Source organism: Saccopteryx leptura, chromosome 3 (genome assembly GCF_036850995.1).
Source record: "Saccopteryx leptura isolate mSacLep1 chromosome 3, mSacLep1_pri_phased_curated, whole genome shotgun sequence".
In the NCBI taxonomy this organism is placed as follows: domain Eukaryota; kingdom Metazoa; phylum Chordata; class Mammalia; order Chiroptera; family Emballonuridae; genus Saccopteryx; species Saccopteryx leptura.
Window position 1 is genome coordinate 164,804,509 of NC_089505.1, and position 21,298 is coordinate 164,825,806.

General features: G+C 42.6%; 1 pseudogene; it reads right to left on the reverse strand.

The window, feature by feature from the left end:
- LOC136398350 (doublecortin domain-containing protein 2-like) overlaps window positions 1-21,298 on the reverse strand; it is a 151,559-nt pseudogene that overhangs the window by 40,439 nt on the left and 89,822 nt on the right.

Sequence of the window (21,298 nt, forward strand, 5' to 3'; positions counted from 1 at the left end):
TGCACCTACTCCCTGAATTAGACCCCAATGCATCACTGACTCCATTTTATTCTCTTAAAGACTGACTGTGTCACTTTTTCTAGATGTTGCTTCTTCCTCTATCCATCAGCTGCCCTTGAACCAGTGCCCTCAATTCCTGAACTCCTTGCATCTGAGTGGGTCTAGTCATCACTCCTTCTTTGCTTCTAGAGTCCAGGCTGCTGTTGGCAGGATCAGATGGCCCCATGGCGCCTTCACCCATGACAGCTTTTGTATCAGCCAGGCTTCTGCTCCTCCCAAGTCAACTACTTCTCACATTTCCTACAGTGGATGATCCAAATCCCCACCGCTCATCTTAAACCTTACAATCCTACTTCAGACATGCACACTCTCAGCAGACCATTTTCTTCCAAACTTCAAGAAAAGAGGCTGACAGGTATGCAGCTTTCCAACCTCCACATCCTGCACAACCACCTCCACTACACCCTCACTGCTTTTTGCCTTTTATGCTTGCCTCAAAAGGAGCTTTATCCCTTTAAAAAGCTAACACCTATCTGGATTTAGTCCCCTGATGTTTCTATTTGTCCCATTAATTGCCTAGGTCCCTTCACCCCTTTGGCCCCATCAAGCCCTATCCTGTCTCTATCTGTCCTCCTCATCCTTCACATTCCTACTTCCTCCTGCCCCATCCTCTCTTCCATCTTCTGCTATCCAGCTTCCATCTCTACCACTGAAAGACAACACCAAAGTCCTAAGCATGGCTTATAAGAACCCCCCATGACCCACCACTGCTTACTCAGTTTCCTCACCTCCTACCAAACCTCCTTCCATGCAGACCCTTAGTCGCGAGCTTTAATTGAACTAGCCTACTCCCCTCCAGTCCCAAAACATACCACTCACCCACTTCCATGCCTTTGTTCACCTCGCTCTCTGCCTACAATGTCCTTCTCATTCTCCATTTGCTGGGTTCAGCTAAGTTATCACTGGCCTTTCTCTTTTGTTTGTTAGCTTTCTGTACCAAACTGCTACTGCTACTGTAGTATAGATGACAGCACTTTTGTTTTTAGGGTTTTCCCCCCTGATTCAAAAAGAAAACTTATAAGCAAAGGAAAATTATTAATAAAAATAGCTAACATTTATTGCACTGTATTTAATGGAAAACACTGTACTAAGTAATTAGCATGCATCATATATTATTTAATCATCAAAGCCATGCCCTGAAATACTATTACTATTGCCTTATTTTACAAATGAAGACACTAGAGCTTACTTGTTTAAAGTCACGCATAATAAGGGGCCAAGTTGTTAGTGACCCTCTAACTATTTGTTATACAATTTATGAGTTATTTTAGAGCTCAAATATTAACCCTACATAATTAATAGGACTCTCTACTTTGTCAAAATATACCATTTTGAGAGGAACAAAAAGCATGAATGTTTCTGATTCTCACTGATGATGAAAAGGAATCTTTGCAATGGGTGCTAGTTGTATAAAAAAATGTTTGTTACATTTTAATTAAAAAATTCTCCAATTTAAGGAACATGGAACAATGGAACAAAAGAGAAAGCCCAGGCCACATCTTGCAAATGGAGCCCCAAGCAAAATGGTGATTTGGCTCCTCTGGTTTTGCCAATTGGATTAAATAAATAGGTCAGGAACACCCTGAAATGGAACTAACAATACATGAGCATAAATTTAAAGGACTTTTAGATACTGGAGCTGATGTATCTGTTATTGCTAAGCTACATTGGCCTCCTCCCTGGCCCACTCATGCAGCAGCCACAGAATTACAAGGTATAGGGCAGAGTAAATCCCCTCAACAAAGTTCTAGTTTTCTACATTGGGAAGATTAAGAAGGTCACTCTGGATTTTTTAAGCCTTATGTGCTCCCTGGATGGCCAGTTAATTTGTGGGGTAGAGATGTTTTGAAAAATATGGGAGCATTGCTTGTCAGTACTAATGGTTTATTCAGTACTCAGATGCTTGATCGGGGATTTTTGCCCACCAAGGGACCAGGGAAAGAACAGCAAGGAATTCTCACCCCCATAGAAATGGCACCCAATACCAGAAGGTGTAGATTAGGATATCAAAATTTAGCATAGGGGCCTTGGTAGCTCCTGCTACCTCAATAATGCATTGTGCAGACCCAATTACTTGGAAATCAGATAATCCTGTATGGGTAGATCAATGGCCCCATTCTCAGGGGAAACTTAGGGCAGCTGCTCAATTGGTACAAGAGCAGCTACAGCTTGGGCACATTGAACCATCTAATAGCCCATGGAATACAATTCCATATTTTGATCTTGTTGCCTCCTGGATTATCAAGGGGCAAAGGTGACACAGCTTATAGGTTTTGAGCTTCAAAATTATTGTTGTTCCTTTTTTCAAAGGATCAACAACAATGGCTCTGGGAAACTTCCACTAAATGGCAAATCGCTCTTGCAAATCAATGGACAACTTTATACTGAAACTGTCAACTTAAAATCAGCTCAAAGTCTAGAATTATATGCCATGATCATGGCTTTTCAGGATTTGCCATATTCCCCCTTTAATCTATATACAGATAGCAAATATTTATTTATGGTGTTTCCACTATAAAGACTGCTGTCTTAGGGACAAACGCTGATGAACTATTTCAGCAGTTCCTCCTTCAAAGACTTGTATGTCAACAAAAAGCTCCATGTTTTATAGGACATACTCAAGCTCACTCCATGCTCCCTGGAGCTTTATCACAAGGGAATACCCCCCCTTTTTTGTATTTTTCTGAGGTTGGAAGCAGGGAGGCAGTCAGACAGACTCCCCACATGCGCCCAACCGGGATCCACCCAGCATGCCTACTGGGGGGGCTTCTCTGCCTATCTGGGTTGTTGCTCTGTTGCAACCAGAGCCATTCTAGCACCTGAAGCAAAGGGTACAGAGCCATCCTCAGTGCCTGGGTCAACTTTGCTCCAATGGAGCCTTGGCTGCGGGAGGGGAGGAGAAAGACTTAGAGGAAGGATAGGGGGAGGGGTGGAGAAGCAGATGGGTGTTTCTCCTGTGTGCCCTGGCTGGGAATCGAACCTGGAACTCCTGCACACCAGGCCGATGCTCTACCACTGAGCCAACTGCTCAGGGCCTAGGAATGCCCTTGTTGATCAAGCTAACCAAAAGAAAATTATTTGGAGCAACCATGACAGATCGAGCAATTCAGTCTCATATAATACATCACCAGAACGCTGCAGCCATGTGTAAACAGTTTCAACTTTCTTGGGAAGCAGCACAGCAGATTGGGAAATCCTGTCCAAGGGGTCCTACACTACAATCTGCCCCTTCATTTGGAGTTAACCCTCAAGGACCCATACCAGGACAACTTTGGCAAATGGATGTTACTCATATACCTTCATTTGGCAAACAGTCCTATGTCCACGTTACAGTGGATACATATTGTGGATTTAGAGTAACCTCTGTCAGAACAGGAGAGGCTGCTAAGCATGTTATAGCTCATTGTCTGTATGCACTGTTCTATTATTGGATTTCCTAAACTGGTTAAACTGACAATGCTCCTGCATATGGAGCAAAAGCAGTTACTGTATTTTGCCATTCTTACAATCTTTAAAGTCAAGGTATTATTAAAATGTACCCAGCAAATATTTTAAGGTCAATTTTAAAAAAAATTAAAAGGGGGGAGTCATATCCTGGAACTCCTATGGGTCTACAATATCATGCTTTTTACTTTAAAATATTTTAATTTCATTTGAATGCTGATGAACAGGAGACGCCAAATCTTTTTCTCCTGCAAACTACTCCCTTCTTTACTTGATACAGCTAATAACACTGTTTTGTCTTTTTCCAAATAGCTCCAGATATATGGAAAAAATTTATATAGGCGAATGGGGATCCTCAAGCCCCTCAGCGAGATCTTCTGAGCATGGCCTTTAAGATACCAAGAGGCAGAAAAAGCCCAATAGAGATCAGGGGAACTACCAGCTTCTAGGATATGCCCTTAAAGGCTCCAACACCCCAAAGGGGTTTCATAGGATGTCATCTGGGTTCTGCTTCAATAGTGGAAAGGAAGGTCATTGAGCTAAAGCCTGCCAGACTTTCATGCCTCTGCTGTGAGGAAACAGGGACACTGGAAGGTAGGCTTCTCCCTCGCTCCTCTAAGGGAGGGTTCAGTCTCTTCCAGCCCTGCTCCAGCCACCTATGACCTAACCTTGCCCAGAATGCTGGGGTTTGCCACTGAAGGCTGAAGGTGCCCCAGGCCGTCGGCCCCATCTACGACACTGTGGATGAACCTAGGGTATTTCTTCTAAGAAGCAGGTAAACTGATCTCATTTTCACAAGAGCCACTTAACTATGTCTTGCCTGAATAGTCAGGTTTTATTCTTCCCTCGAAGATCTCTGTTGTGGGTGCTGATAGTCCTATTTTCTGCTGCTTTGTTTAATATATAGTGTTTCCTTTATTCCTCCTACCTCAATGCCCCACTCATATTTCAGGCTGGGACATACTCCTAATTTAGAGCTCTCTTTCCTCCTTTTGCCAACTTCTATTTTGAATCTACCTTTGCCACCCAGCTTAGTGTATCCCAAGGTTCTCTTTACCAAGCCACAGTTGCAGAGCTCCAGGGAAAAGCAACCTGGTCTCATCTCTCCAGGCAGAGGAGAACAGAAGCTCCATATCCACGCATGCCGCAGATGGCTTTTACAGTCTACCTGAATCATTTCCAGCTAGAAGCAGTGGTCATTGGAACTTGGACATGAGCTGAAAAGTATAGAATTGTGACAACAATTCCAGTGCCATGTGGACTTTTCCTAGATATGGACTTTTTCTGGACTCCTGCTCCTTGTGACAGCTCCTAACAGACTGAACTGTGGTTGGGTTGCATTTTTCAGGGATTTGGCATGGTGTTGGGGCCAACTTGGACTTGGTGAACATGTTAAGGACACTACTCTTTTATGGATTCTTGCTGTATTGGCTAAGAGTTTGCTTAAAGGCTTTAATCACTGTAAAAAAAATAGAAGACTGGATAAAGAAGATGTGGCACATATACACCATGGTATACTATTCAGCCATAAGAAATGATGACATCGGATCACTTATAACAAAATGGTGGGATCTTGATAACATTATTCGGAGTGAAATAAGTAAATCAGAAAAAAACAAGAACTGCAGGATTCCATACATTGGTGGACATAGAAACAAGACTAAGAGACATGGACAAGAGTGTGGTGGTTATGAGGGGCGGGGGAGGAAGGAGGTTGAGGGTGAGGGGGTGGGGGAGGGGCACAAAGAAAACTAGATAGAAGGTGATGGAGGACAATCTGACTTTGGATGATGGGTATGCAACAGAATTGAATGACAAGATAACCTGGACATGTTTTCTTTGAATATATGTACCCTGATGTGTTGATGTCACCCCATAAAATAAAAATTTATTTATAAAAAAAAAGAAATAAACCCACACATATATGGTCAATCAATGTATGACAAAGGAGCCAAGAATATATGTACAATGGGGAAAAGACAGTCTTTTCATGCAAACTAAACAGCCATGTGCAAAAGAATGAAACTAGACCCCTATTTTACACCATATACAAAAATCAACTCAAAACAGATTAAAGATTTAAATACAAGACCCAAAACCATAACTGCTAAAGGAAAACATAAGGTAAGTTCCTCAACAAGAGATAACAAGTGATGGTGAGGATTTAGAAAAAGTCAACCTTGTGCACTGTTAGTGGGAATGCAAATTGGTTCAGCCACTATGGAAAACAATGTGGAGCTCATAAAAAAATTAAAAATAGAACTAATAAATGATCCAGCAATCCCATTTCCAAGTATTTATTCAAAGGAAATGAAAAAAGGATAGTTGAAGAGATATCTATATAGACTCTCATGTTCATTGCAGCATTATTTATAATAGCCAAGACACAGAAACCACTTAAGTGTCTGCTGATGAATAAATGGATAAAGGAAATGTGGTATATATCTCACACATTTACATATACAGTAGAATATTATTCATCCATGAGGAAGAAAAATATCCTGCCACTTATAACAACATGGATGACTTTGATTGCATTATGCTAAATGAAATAAGCCAGACAAGGAAAGACAAATACTACATGATATCAATTAAATGTAGAATCTTTAAAAAAAAAAAGTCAAAATCATAGAAACAGAGAATAGAAAACTGGTTGCCAAGAGGTGGGGTGGGTGGGAAAATGGGGAGAGTAAACGGACACAAGTGTTCCACTATAAAATGAATAAAGCCTGAGGATTTAATGTACAATATGGAAGAAAAAAGAACTCCAACATTGAATAAAAAATTTTTAATTCAATCATAATTCAACATTTTAAATTCAGAGATTCTTGGACCTAAGCTAATATTTACAATGATGTTAACTTTTTAAAATAAATTTGTTTAATAGGCAATGCAGGCACCTAAACAACCCTTGATTTATTTAGTTCATACTATAGCATAAGAAAATAAATTGATTCACAAAGACTGTGTTATGAGACCATGCAGTTTACAATGCCTTTCGGTGACCACAAATCCCTCTCCCATCAATCAGATTGCTTACTCGTAAGGCTCTGCATGTGTAACTGCAATAAGTCTTCAGTTGGGTGAATGACAGGCCTCTGACTTTTTGTCTGGGTTAACAATATCTTCCTTTTGACATCCTCCACAGTTTTTAAATATAGCTATACTGCCTCCTTGAAAACTTGACTTAAAGATGTGGCCACATCCCTGGTTCTCTGTTGCATTCCTACCCTTATTATTTTTGCCCATAACACAACCATCTGACATATTGTACATTTTATTCATTTGATTTTTATTTTCTTGTCCCTCTTGTTACCTTTTAGTTATTCTCAATATTAACTAGTAACATTCTGAGCACATACTTCATACCCAGTTGTTAATTTTTCAGAAGTCTTGCCTATCATTGATTGTTTAATACCTTGTTCAATTATTAAATTCAAGATAAAGATAATAAATTATATAAACAAATGACATTAGAACTTTAATTATTGGCTAAAATGCTACTTTTCTTTGGAGTATACATATTTATAATACACAGAATTTCATAAATAACATTATTTTTAAAATAATTATATAACTTTATTGTGAGTCTATAAGTTGTTGCTTAAATTAAAGCAAACAATCTGCTTGAATAATTGATTTTCTTTATTCAACATAACAAAAATATTTCCCAAATGTTCATAATTAACCAGCTGAATTAAATAGTAATCTTAAATATATATTTATCTAAGTCATTGTAGTTAAAAATAACTGAATTAGTCTGTTTTCAGGTATACTAATAAAAAAATCTTAAGGCCCTGGCCAGTTACCTCAGTCAGTAAGAGAGTCATCCTGAAATATCAAGGTTGCAGGTTCAAGTACGAGTTGGGGCACACACAGGGAAGTAACCAATGAATCCACAACAAATGAATGCTTTTCTATCTATCTATCTATCTATCTATCTATCTATCTATCTATCTATCTATCATCTATCTATTTATCTATCTATCTATCTATCTCTAACTCAATCTCACTCCCTTCTTCTCTCTGTCTCTCCAAAATCAATCAATAATAATAATAATAAATCTTAAGAAAATAATTCAAGTAATATTGGATTGAAATCTGAATTGAAAAAATATATTCAAGACCACTGTATAAAACAACTGGAACTTTTTGGAAAATAATACCTTTTTTTCTTTAAAATGCATTTTCCCACTTGGCATTTTAAATAATAAGTTAAATAATAAAAAATTAAGTTACCCTGGCAGGGTGTCTTAGTGTATAGAGCATCATCCCAATGCACCAAGGTCCCAGGTTTGATCCCCGGTTGGGCATGTATGAGAAGCACCCAATGAATACACAACTAAAATAGAACAACTAAGTGGAGCCACAAGCTGATGTTTATATTTCTCTCTCTTTCCCTTCCCCCATCTTCCTTCCTCATCCCTCAAGTCAATGAAAAAATTCAAAAATTAAAAACTTAAGCTAGGCCCTGGCCAGTTGGCTCAGTGGTAGAGCGTCAGCCTGGCATGCGGAAGTCCCAGGTTCAATTACCGGCCAGGAGAGGCGCTCATCTGCTTCTCCATTCCTCCCCCTCTTCTTCCTCTCTGTCTCTCTCTTCCCCTCCCGCAGCCGAGGCTCCATTGGAGCAAAAGATGGCCCGGGCACTGGGGATGGCTCCGTGGCCTCTGCCCCAGGTGCTAGAGTGGCTCTGGTGGCAACAGAGCAATGCCCCGGATGGGTAGAGCATCTCCCCCTGGTGGGCATGCTGGGTGGATCCTGGTTGGGAGCATGCAGGAGTCTGTCTGACTGCCTCCCCGTTTCCAGCTTCTGAAAAATGCAGAAAAGGGAAAAACAAACAAACAAACAAAAAAACAACTTAAGCTAAATCTACTGCATATAAGGGAGCCTTTCCAGAGCCCTTACAGGGATTAAGTATTGGTCACTTGACACTAATCTAGAGATATGGCTGTAGACAATGGAAACATAATAAACAAAAATATGTTTTTTAAATTTGTGTATTAGTAACTCATATACTTTCCATTGCCTTTTGAAGATAAATAATATTTGAAATAAAATAACAATGTTAAGAGCCAACACACCTAGTTACAGCAGTACAGACACATAAGGATGAACTCTGAGGTACTCCCACTCAGATCCCTGTGTACCAGGAATGGCTATCAATGGTAAGCAGGCTGACCAGTGTTCGTTATGCAATCTGTGACCACAAAAATCAACTGAAATATATCAATACAATTTTAAACCCAGCAGAGCTAATACTCCTAAGTTGCTTTTGTCAGTTGGTGAGGAAATCACCACCAAGCAAAAGTAGGGCGTGCTTATAGAGGACTTTGGCTTTGAGTCTGCTCTGGGCCAGCATTATCTTAGAGAATGCAGTTTATTTGGGTATTGAGAAGTAGGTTAGCTGGGTGAACCAGATAAAGAAGTCATTCCTTGAGTAAGATGATGTAGATAGATAGATAGATAGATAGATAAACAGACTGACAGATACAAACTGTCTAAATATTCAGCTAACACACTTCTTCGAAATATTTTCAAAGTCAAAGATGGCAAGGATGACTTAACCATGTTCAGATGGCTAGAATGAGTGAGCCAGGGCTACATGCAGGTCTTTGGTAACAAATCACACGGGCTTTCCAATATATCACTCTGTCTATGGTAGCTTATTTAGCCTGTGTTTATGTCACAAATGTCCATTCCAAAAACAAAAACAAAAATATCAATGCTTCCTGTGAAACTGACAAGTCTAAGTACGTAATTTACCTAAGTTCACAAATTCCACATTGCACAGCAGGACAGCACAGCAGCTGGGTAAAATTCAAGTTAAAGCCTGCCTGACTAAAAAATATGAATGTATTCATTATACCAAAGTCAATGAAACTAGAAGTGTTGCTGTGAATATACAGTGTGTCTGTAAAGTCATGGTGCACTTTTGACCGGTCACAGCAACAAAAAACGGAAAGCAACAAAAAACGATAGAAATGTGAAATCTGCACCAAATAAAAGGAAAACCCTCCCAGTTTCTGTAGGATGATGTGGCAGCATGTGCGCATGCGCAGATGATGACGTAACACCATGTATACAGCAGAGCAGCCCACGGCCATGCCAGTCGAGATGTGGATGGTACAGAGGAAAGTTCAGTGTGTTCTGTGGCTTGCTAAATTCGAATCCGTGACCAAAGTGCAACGTGAATATCAGTGCGTTTATAACAAAGCACATAGGAATAACATTACTCGGTGGGATAAGCAGTTGAAGGAAACCGGCAGGTGGTGGAGAAACCCCGTTCTGTTAGGCTATCAGTCAGTGACGAATCTGTAGAGGTTATATGGGATAGCTACCTAAGGAGCCCTAAAAAATCTGTGCGTGAGCCCACATCGAACTGCACTGAATAGGTATGAAACTGGGAGAGTTTTCCTTTTATTTGGTGCAGATTTCACATTTCTATCATCTTATGTTGCTTTCCTGTGACCGGTCAAAAGTGCACCATGACTTTACAGACACACTGCATATATTTGGAATAATAAGATCAAAATCTATAAACTAAGCAACTGACTAAAGGTCTAATATTCTAAGTTCTAAGACAAGTTGCCAATTCAGTGCCTTACCTACCTCATTTTCTTGATGAGTAAAAATATGAAAAATCCTACTAAACTAGCCCAGAGGGGATGCTCCATGGACTAATTAATGAAGTGGCAATATGACCCTGGGGCTGTTAGGCTGATGCTTCAGAGGATCCACCTGCCTCAAACCTCAGCACCCACATCGCTAGAAACCCCAAGCCTAGGAAACCAAGCTCAGTCTAAAGACCCCAGGAAAATGATGCTGCTAAACAAACACCACTTCAAAAATCTAGTAACCACTGAGTTCTTATAAAAACTCACTATACTATTTAAAAACTCAAATGTAACTCATATATAAAAACTCACTTTTAAAGACTATATCAGAATTCGGTGACTGTCCATAAAACAGACTTAAACCTTAAGGAAAAAGTTAACACTAAAGTTATTTATTTGCAAAATATAGGCCAACCTACACAAAGATACTTTGACTTTATTCCCTATTAAGAAAAGTGAGTTCTCAAAATAATAATCCTGAGGAAATTTTGTTAATACTTTGAAAAGACAGTACACAGCATCAAAAAGGAGGACTAAGTCCTCTATAAATTAATTATTTAATCACTTTGCACCACTCTCTGATAAATGAGAAGGGATAAAAAATTTTAAAAGACAACAGAGTAAGAAAATAACTTACCCTAGAGGCAATATAACAGATGCAAACAAACTATAGATTACCTTAAAGAGCTTCCTTAAGTAACCATTCATGTGTTTTTACATTACTATTTTTATATAAATAAATTTTTATTTTAATGGGGTGACATCAATAAATCAGGGTACATACATTCAAAGAAAACATGTCCAGGTTATCTTGTCATTCAATTCTGTTGCATACCCATCATCCAAAGTCAGATTGTCCTCTGTCACCTTCTATCTAGTCTTCCTTGTGCCCCTCCCCCACCCCCACTCCCTCTCCCTCCTTCCCACCTCCCACCCCCCATAACTACCACACTCTTGTCCATGTCTCTTAGTCTCGTTTTTATGTCCCACCAATGTATGGAATTCTGCAGTTCTTGTTTTTTTCTGATTTACTTATTTCACTCCGAATAATATTATCAAGATCCCACCATTTTGTTATAAGTGATCCGATGTCATCATTTCTTATGGCTGAATAGTATAACATGGTCTATATGTGCGACATCTTCTTTATCCAGTCTTCTATTTTTTTTTTTTACAGTGATTAAGGCCTTTATGCAAACTCTTGGCCAATACAGCAAGAATCCATAAAAGAGTAGTGTCCTTAACATGTTCACCAAGTCCAAGTTGGCCCCAACACCATGCCAAATCCCTGAAAAATGCAACCCAACCACAGTTCAGTCTGTTAGGAGCTGTCACAAGAAGCAGGAGTCCAGGAAAAGTTCACATCTAGGAAAAGTTCACATGGCACTGGAATTGTCACAAGTCTGTACTTTGCAGCTCACATTCAAGTCCCAATGACCGCTGTTTCTAGCTGGTAATGATTCAGGTAGACTGGAAAAGCCATCTGCAGCATGTGTAGAGATGGAGCTTCTGTTCTCCTCTGCCTGGAGAGATGAGAGCAGGTTGCTTTTCCCTGGAGCTCTGCAACTGTGGCTTGGTAAAGAGAACCTTGGGATACACTAAGCTGGGTGGCAAAGGTAGATTCAAAATAGAAGTTGGCAAAAGGGGGAAAGAGAGCTCTAAATTAGGAGTAGGTCCCAGCCTGAAATATGAGTGGGGCATTGAGGTAGGAGGAATAAAGGAAACACTATATATTAAACAAAGCAGCAGAAAATAGGACTATCAACACCTACAACAGAGATCTTCGAGGGAAGAATAAAAAACCTGACTATTCAGGCAAGACATAGTTAAGTGGCTCTTGTGAAAATGAGATCAGTTTACCTGCTTCTTGGAAGAAATACCCTAGGTTCATCCACAGTGTCGTAGATGGGGCCGATGGCCCTGGGCACCTTCAGCCTTCAGTGGCAAACCCCAGCATTCTGGGCAAGGTTAGGTCATAGGTAGCTGGAGCAGGACTGGAAGAGACTGAACCCTCCCTTAGAGGAGCGAGGGAGAAGCCTACCTTCCAGTGTCCCTGTTTCCTCACAGCAGAGGCATGAAAGTCTGGTAGGCTTTAGCTCAATGACCTTCCTTTCCACTATTGAAGCAGGACCCAGATGACATCCTATGAGACTCCTTTGGGGCGTTGGAGCCTTTAATGGCATATCCTAAGAGCTGGTAGTTCCCCTGATCTCTATTGAGCTTTTTTGCCCTTGGTATCTTAAAGCATGATCCTCATGCTCAGAGGATCTCGCTGAGGGGTTTGAGGATTCCCATCCACCTATAGAAATCTTTTCCATATTCTGGAGGTATTTCGAAAAAGACAAAACTGTGTTATTAGCTGGATCAAATAAAGAAGGTAGTAGTTTGCAGGAGAAAAAGATTTGGTGTCTCCTGTTCATCAGCATTTAAAAGAAATTAAAATTTTTTTTAAGTAAAAAGCATGATATGGTAGACCCGTAAGAGTTCCAGGATATGACTCCCCCCTTTTAAATTTTTTTTAAATTGACCTTAAAATATTTGCTGGGTACATTTTAATAATACCTTGACTTTAAAGATTGTAAGAATGGCAAAATACAGTAACTGCTTTCACTCCATATGCAGGAGCATTGTCAGTTTAACCAGTTTAGGAAATCCAATAATAGAACAGTGCATACAGACAATGAGCTATAACATGCTTAGCAGCCTCTCCTGTTCTGACAGAGGTTACTCTAAATCCACAATATGTATCCACTGTAACGTGGACATAGGACTGTTTGCCAAATGAAGGTATATGAGTAACATCCATTTGCCAAAGTTGTCCTGGTATGGGTCCTTGAGGGTTAACTTCAAATGAAGGGGCAGATTGTAGTATAGGACCCCTTGAACAGGATTTCCCAATTTGCTGTGCTGCTTCCCGAGCAAGTTGAAACTGTTTACACAGGGCTACAGCGTTCTGGTGATAAATAATATGAGACTGAATTGCTCGATTCTCATGGTTGCTCCAAATAATTTTCTTTTGGTTAGCTTGATCAACAAGGGCATTCCTAGGCCCTGGCTGGTTGGCTCAGTGGTAGAGCATCAGCCCAGTGGGTGGATGACTCAGGTTCGATTTCCAGTCAGAACACACAGGAGAAGCAACCATTTGATTTTCCACCCCTTTCCCTTTCTCTCTCTTTCCCCCCCTTTCTCTCTGTCTCTCACTTTCAATCTCTCTCTCTCTCTCTCTTTTTCTCCCGCAGCCATACCTCGATTGATTTGAACACATTGGCTTCAGGCACTGAGGATGGTTCCATGGAGCCTCCTCTCAGGTGCTAAAAATAGCTCAGTTGCAAACATGGCCCCAGATGGGCAGAGCATTGGCCCTAGATTGGGGTTGCTGGGTGGATCCAGTCAGGGTGTATGCAGGAGTCTGTTTCTCTATCTCTTCTCTTCTCACTTTGAAAAGAAGAAAAAAAAAGACTAGTTTAAACCAAAATTAATAGTAATATTTCATGATGTTTGTAACATGTAGAAGCAAAATATTTAAAAGGAATGCAAAGGTACAAGTGAAGGTAAATAAAATTATACTGTAGTAAAGTTCTCATTGTTCATAAACTGGTAAAATATTATTTGAAGGCAAACTAAAATAAGTTATAGACATACATTGTAAACTCTAGAGTAATCACTAAAAATCATGAGGCACAACTAAAAAGTCAGTAGAAAGATAAAATGGAATAATTTTTAAAACAGCCCATGAATCTAAAGAAGGCAGGAAAAAACTAAATGTTAAATGGAATAAACAAAAAATAGTACGTTAGACTTAAATCACACCAGTAATTTTGTAAATGTAAGTAAACAAAAAACTTTAATTGAAAGACAGATAATCAGATTGCATAAAGAAACAAGACCCAACTATATACTGTTTATAAGAGATGCATTTTAAATATAAAGATATGAGTAATTAAAAGTAAAAGAATGGAAAAATATACCTTGCAAATATTAGTTAAGAAAATCCATATTTTCTGATCTATGCAAGATTATCATAATGCTCACTTGCTCTATTAATTTCATAACAAATTTATACTAAATGAATTTTTAAAACAAGTGCATATTTTAAAAGGCGAAAGATTTATACAATCTGAAGAGAAACCAGAGCATAAAACAAGTGTATATTTTAAAGTTGGATATTTCTTACAAAATATAATCTATACAATATCTGACATACTATAGAATATTTTTCTTGCCTGACCAGGCAGTGGCGCAGTGGATAGAGCATCGGACTGGGATGTGCAGGACCCAGGTTCGAGACCCCGAGGTCACCAGCTTCAGTGAGGGCTCATCTGGTTTGAGCAAGGCTCACCAGCTTGAGCTCAAGGTCACTGGCTCAAGCAAGGGGTCACTCAGTCTGCTGTAGCCCCCTGGTCAAGGCACATATGAGAAAGCAATGGATGAACAACTAAGGAACCGCAACGAAGAATTGATATTTCTCATCTCTCTCCCTTCCTGTCTGTCTGACCCTATCTATCCCTCTCTCTGACTCTCTCTGTCTCTCCCACAAGAAAAAAAAATCTTTTTCTAGTATTATGCTCTTTTAAAATAAGAAAATATGCCTAATCTGTGGTGGGGCAGTGAATAAAGCATCGACCTAGAATGTTGAGGTTTCTGGTTCTAAACCCTGGGCTTGCCCGGTCAAGGCACATACAAGAAGCAACTACTAAGAGTTAATGTTTCCCACTCCCCCACTCTTCTCTCTCTCTCTCTCTCTCTCTCTCATCTCTCTAAAATAAATAAAATCTTTTTAAAAATAAGGAAAATTAAGCCTCTGAAATATTGGTAATCTGAAATATATCCAGATGTTTTGGATATATGATCTTTTATGGTTTGGAACAAAAAGCAAAAAGGAACTATTACTGGAAACTCCATCACAGTTTAGAAATATGTTATCTGAACTCCATCCTTCTGTGACCAGTCTCAGTTTCCTATACTAAGGACTCCTCTTCTGCCCATGCTTAAATGTTGATAGTTCCTCCATGGTTCCATCCCTGCCCTCTTCTCTTTGTAATTCAAACTCTCTCTGGTCAAATTTATCCAACCCAATGTTATTTATTATCAATATCATTTTGTTAAAGATCATCAAATATCTATTTTTAGTCAGATCTTTCTCCTGACATCAAACCTGTATAACCAACTGGTTATCTCTAATTCTTTGCAACTGTTAAAAGTCAGTTAAGACAAAGCTTTTACAAATATTTTGTACCTAAACACTCATCAGTTCAGAAGAGTCACTATAATTTATTTGCATTAAATTTGTATAAATCTCTTGCAATTTTTAAAGCAGTTGAAAAAAACCTACCACAAGACACATCATTACTCCTACATCCAGTGATGAAGTGCAATAACTTCTCCTTCCTCAAAACTCCTTCATCTGTCTCCTCCTCTACACACCCCATGGCCCAGGTCAAGATCCTCACAAATCCTGACATGAGCTACATCCAGCATGATCTAACCAGTATTTTTACCTACAGCATCTTTCCTCTTTTATCTACCTACTTCTGAATTAGCCTTCTTGAAGCACAGATGCAAACATGTGACTTTTCTGTGCAAACACCTTCCAGGGCTGCCACTACCTTTCTATAAAGTCAATGTGTTTTAGAATTGAATATTTGAGATCATATCTGAGTTGGGACCATCATACCACACTTGACCTCATTTCTCACAATTCTGCCTTTACCCTTCACTCAGCTGAATACAACTCTTTCTTCAGAAATCCCATATCATTTTGACTGAGTATCTTCTATAACATTTTTCATAGGTATAACATATTTCCCTTATATTATTAATATTTATGTGCACCACTTCTCTTTTCTGTTACTTTAGAAAACAGCCTCATCTATAATTTAAAGACTCATTCATGGTGCTTTAGACATAGAATTCACTCTGTAAATACTTTAAACAAAATTAGTTTCAGGTGCGGAGGACCCGGGTTCGATTCCTGGCCAGGGCACACAGGAGAAGCGCCCATTTGCTTCTCCACCCCTCCGCCGCACTTTCCTCTCTGTCTCTCTCTTCCCCTCCCACAGCCAAGGCTCCATTGGAGCAAAGATGGCCCGGGCGCTGGGGATGGCTCTGTGGCCTCTGCCTCAGGCGCTAGAGTGGCTCTGGTCGCAATATGGCGACGCCCAGGATGGGCAGAGCATCGCCCCCTGGTGGGCAGAGCGTCGCCCCATGGTGGGCGTGCCGGGTGGATCCCGGTCGGGCACATGCGGGAGTCTGTCTGACTGTCTCTCCCTGTTTCCAGCTTCAGAAAAATGAAGAAAAAAAAAAAAAAAAAAAAGAAAAAAAAAATTAGTTTCAGTATTTTGAGCATATACCATGCCCAGAACTGAAAAAGCTAAGAATTAAATATTTTCATTTATAGTAACATTTGTTCCTAAAAGTAATACTATGATGTCAGTATTATCCCAGCTGTGCAGATGGGAAAAGCTGAGCCTCCCTACCCCTCAAGGCTGCACAGGAAGCAAGGAAACAATCTCATGAATCTGCCTCTTCTGATTTCCAGTCCAGGCTTCATTCCTATGGAGAATGTGTTTCGGGACAAAATGGCTGTGAGGTCAGTTGGCAATGGAGGAAGGTCATGTGAGGAACCAGGTCCGGGGACTTTGGCTGGAACCACCCACACCCATGCCTGCCAAAAGAAATAGCCCAGGAGCACGACTGTCTGTCAGCCAATGAAATTTTGCCACATCATATCAACCCACCACCACCATACCAATGCTATAAATTAACCCTTCCCCAGGTGGGGGAGGCTGCGTGACTTCCCTGGCCCCTGTCTCGCAGACCAGTGATCTTCGCCCGGGATGTGCTCTGAATAAAGCTTTTGCTAGTCCACACTTGGTGGCTACACCCTTCTTTCTTCCTCAGTGGAAAATACCTTACATTTGGTACCAAAACCCAGGAGGAGCTTGAATCTCATGGGGGGGGGGCCGCTCCTCTCTCCTTCCCTTCAGAAGAACAGGACCTCCGACCTCCCACCCACTTTGGCATATGATGTGATAAGTCCCCTGCCTCCAGCCTTCCCTCAGTTCTTTCCACCTCCAAGACTCCCTGTCCATAATCGCAGCTGCATCAGGGACCTCCTATCCATTCCAAGTGCGTCTGTGCCAGTGGAGAGGTCCCGGACACTCCCACTCTACCTGACTGTCCGATGGCCAGAGATTGAGTTGCAGGACGCCAATTCTCATCTCTGATCACTCTGAAGATGAAGGCGGCCATGGGGGCACAGGAATCTAAACCTGGCTCAAAAACACCCCTGAGGTGCCTTGTCCAAAATCTCTCCCTCCCTAAAGAAGAAGAAACTGATCTTCTTCTCCAGTGTGGCCGGGCCACAGAACCCACTGAATAACCAGACCAGGTGCCCTCCTGAAGGGACTTTCAATTTTAACATCCTCACCAATTTACAGAACTATTGCTAGAGAACTGGGAAATGGTCAGAGATCCCTTACATTCAGGGCTTCTAGCATTTGCACTCCTGTCCTAATCTCTGTGCTGCCTGCTCTATGGCGCAGATCCTTTTGGCCAGAGAAACCTCAGCTAAACCCTCTGCTCCTGATCTTTCCTCCTTTGCCGACCCTCTTGGGGAACTCTCTCCCCCTCCTGCCTGACCTTCGGGGCTCCCCTCTCTCGGGACCCTTCTCTGGTCCCTCTGCGGACCTCTTCGCTTGGGTCTCTTCCCTCCAGAAAGCCCCCTCTCCTGCCGGCCAGGGGCCCCTCCCTTCTCCGCTGTGTTCTTAAGCCCCTCTCCTGTCAGACCGCCCTCCGCCAGCCACTGGCCCTCATGTGGGTTTGCAGAGCTCCTGATCCCATGGCCCAGCCCCGGTCTTCTTGCAGGAAGGCCTAGCCCTGTCCTGCCTCTGGCTTTGGCGTTTCTGGCTGGATCTGGTGTTGGGCTCCCCAGGAGCCCCCCTCCTCTTATTCTCAGCCCCCAAACCCCTATCCGAGACCTGATGAACATAGCATTTAAAGTTTTTATGGTCGGGAGGAAAAGGCTGAGGCTGCTTGCCAGACCCATATGCAGCAGAAGGTAACGCTCCAAATCCAGGCTCTTGTGGCAGCCCTGAGGCCGGCAGAGCAACAGGGTCAAGGTATAAGAGGTACCTGACCCAAGTCCAGGCCACAAAGAGAAATCCCACCAGGAGCTTGTTTTATTTTATTTTATTTTTTTTACAGAGACAAAGTCAGAGAGAGGGATAGATAAGGACTGACAGACAGGAACAGAGAGAGATGAGAAGCATCAATCATCAGTTTTTCATTGTGACACCTTAGTTGTTCATTGATTGCTTTCTCATATGTGCCTTGACCATGGGCCTTCAGCAGACTGAGTAACCCCTTGCTCGAGCCAGCGACCTTGGGTCCAAGCTGGTGAACTTTGCTTAAACCAGATGAGCCTGTGCTCAAGCTGGCGACCTCAGGGTCTTGAACCTGGGTCTTCTGCATCTCAGTCCGATGCTCTATCCACTGTGCCACTGCCTGGTCAAGCCAGGAACTTGCTTTAAATGCAACAAAGAGGGTCACTGGGCCTGACAGTGCCCCTTCCCAAGGCCGCCCACTAAACCCTGCCCTGACTGCAAGCAGCCTGGTCACTGGTGGAGCAATTGCTCCCTTTGGGCAACAGATTCTTCTTCGGTGCCTCCATGTGGAGGACAGCCACCCAAATGGGAGGCCAAGCCAGCCAGGTGGGCCCATCATTCAAACTTCTTGACCTCATGGATGACTGATGTGGCCCAGACTCAGAGACCCCCATCACCTTTGCCGAGCCCAGGGTAATGCTGCAGGTAGCAGGTAAGTTCATCTAATTTCTTGTGGACACAAGGGCTACCTTCTCTGTTTTTTTTGTTTGTTTGTTTTGTTTTGTATTTTTCTGAAGTTGGAAACGGGGAGGCAGTTTGACAGACTCCCACATGTGCCCGACCAGGATCCACCCGGCATGCCCACCAGGGGGCGATGCTCCGCCCATCTGGGGCATTGCTCTGTTTTGACCAGAGCCATTCTAGCACCTGAGGCAGAGGCCACAGAGCCATCCTCAGCTCCCGGGCCAACTTTGCTCCAATGGAGCCTCGGCTGCAGGAGTGGAAGAGAGAGACAGAGAGGAAGGAGAGGGGGAGGGATGGAGAAGCAGATGGGTGCTTCTACTGTGTGCCCTGGCTGGGAATCAAACCCGGGACTCCTGCACGCTAGGCCGATGCTCTACCACTGAGCCAACTGGCCAGGCCTTACCTTCTCTGTTTTGCCATCACAGTCTGGACCTCTAGTTCCCTCACAGGTCTTGGTAATGGGAGTGAATGGGACCCCTTTTTTCCCCTTCACACGCCACCCCTGACATGTAGTTTGGACAGATTCCCCTTTTCGCACTCATTCTTAGTTATGTCCTCATGCCCTGTACCCCTTCTGGGTCAGGACATTCTACAAAGTCTCAGAGCCACTATCCAACTGACAGCATCTTCCCACTTACTTCTACCACTCCTGACTGAAGGCTCTCCCACTACCAAAGATCACCCTAACCCAATCACACCCCCTATTCCACCAGACGTTGTCAACCCTCAAGCCTGGGACACTTCTACCCCTGTAGTAGCTACCTACCACCCACCTGTACACATCCACTTAAAGAATCCCTCCCAATTCCCATCTAGACCCCAATTCCCTATCTCAGCAAGTCACCACCAGGGCCTTAAACCAATAATTACCCACCTCTTAAATCGAGGCTTACTCATCCCCACGGACTCTCCCTGCAACACCCCCATCCTTCCTTGTTCGAAAACCTTCAGGGGCTTATCATCTCATACAAGACTTACGCCTAATTAACAAGGCGGTAGTTCCCCTCCACCCAGTAGTCCCTAATCTCTACACATTACTGTCACACATTCCCTCAGACACCACTCAGTTCACTCTCCTACACCTCAAGGATGCCTTCTTTACCATTCCTCTACACCCTGACTCTTACTTTCTGTTTGCCTTTACTTGGACTGACCCGGACACTAATGCAGCCCAGCAGCTTACATGGATTGTCCTACCCCAGGGGTTCAGGAACTGCCCACACCTGTTTGGACAGGCGCTGGCTCGGGATCTAGCTGCATGCGATCTCGAACCTAGTACGGTACTCTCTTACAATATGTAGATGACCTTCTCCTCTGCAGCCCCTCCCTGTCCACCTCAAGGAAACACATTGCCACCCTTCTTAACTTCCTTGCCATGAAGGGGTATCGAGTCTCTTCTACTAAGGCTCAACTTCACTCTCAGTCTGTAGTCCATCTGGGCATCCCCTTAACCCCCACCACCCAATGTCTCACTCTAGATAGAACTCAGACCCTCCGCAGTCTCCAGCCACCTACCACCGCAAATCTAATTCTTTCTTTCCTTGGTCTAATAGGCTTCTTTAGACACTGGATTCCCAATTTTGCTCTCTTAGCCAAACCCCTCTACGAGGCTGCAAAAGAGACTCCCACGGGACCTCTCACATCCCCAATGCCATCAAAAGGGCTTTCTCTACCCTTCGAGATGCCCTCATCTCCTCTGCCCCTCTCACTTTACCTGACCCCAGACGCCCCTTCCATCTTTTCACTGATGAAAACACAAGCAATGCTGTTGGCGTGTTAACTCAACCTGTGGGGCCTACATACCTTCCCATAGCATACCTCTCTAAACAACTGGACACCACCGTCGAAGGCTGGCAGCCCTGCCTCTGAGCACTGGGTGTGGCAGCAGAACTCACCAAGGAGGCTACTAAGCTCACCCTTTCCCAACCCATCACTGTCTTCTCCTCCCACAGGCTCACCAACCTCCTTTCATACAAATCTCTTTCTCAGTTAGGTCCTTCTTGCCTACAAGAATTTCACCTCCTGGTCATCGAAAACCCTCCAGTCACTCTTTTGCCCTCTCCCCGACTCAACCCAGCCACTCAACTGCCTGCTCCAATGACACTTCTGGAACCCACCCACTCTTGCACAGAGCTAATAGATTTCCTCAACAGACTCCGAGATGGATTACCAGATTCTCCTTTAAAAGATCCAGATCTAATACTCTGTAGATGGGAGCTCTGTACAGGGACCCGACAGACAATGACAGGCGGCCTATGTGGTGGTCACCACCTCCTCCACCCTAGAAGCCCAACAGCTGCCAGAGGGCACCACCTCCCAGAAAGCAGAGCT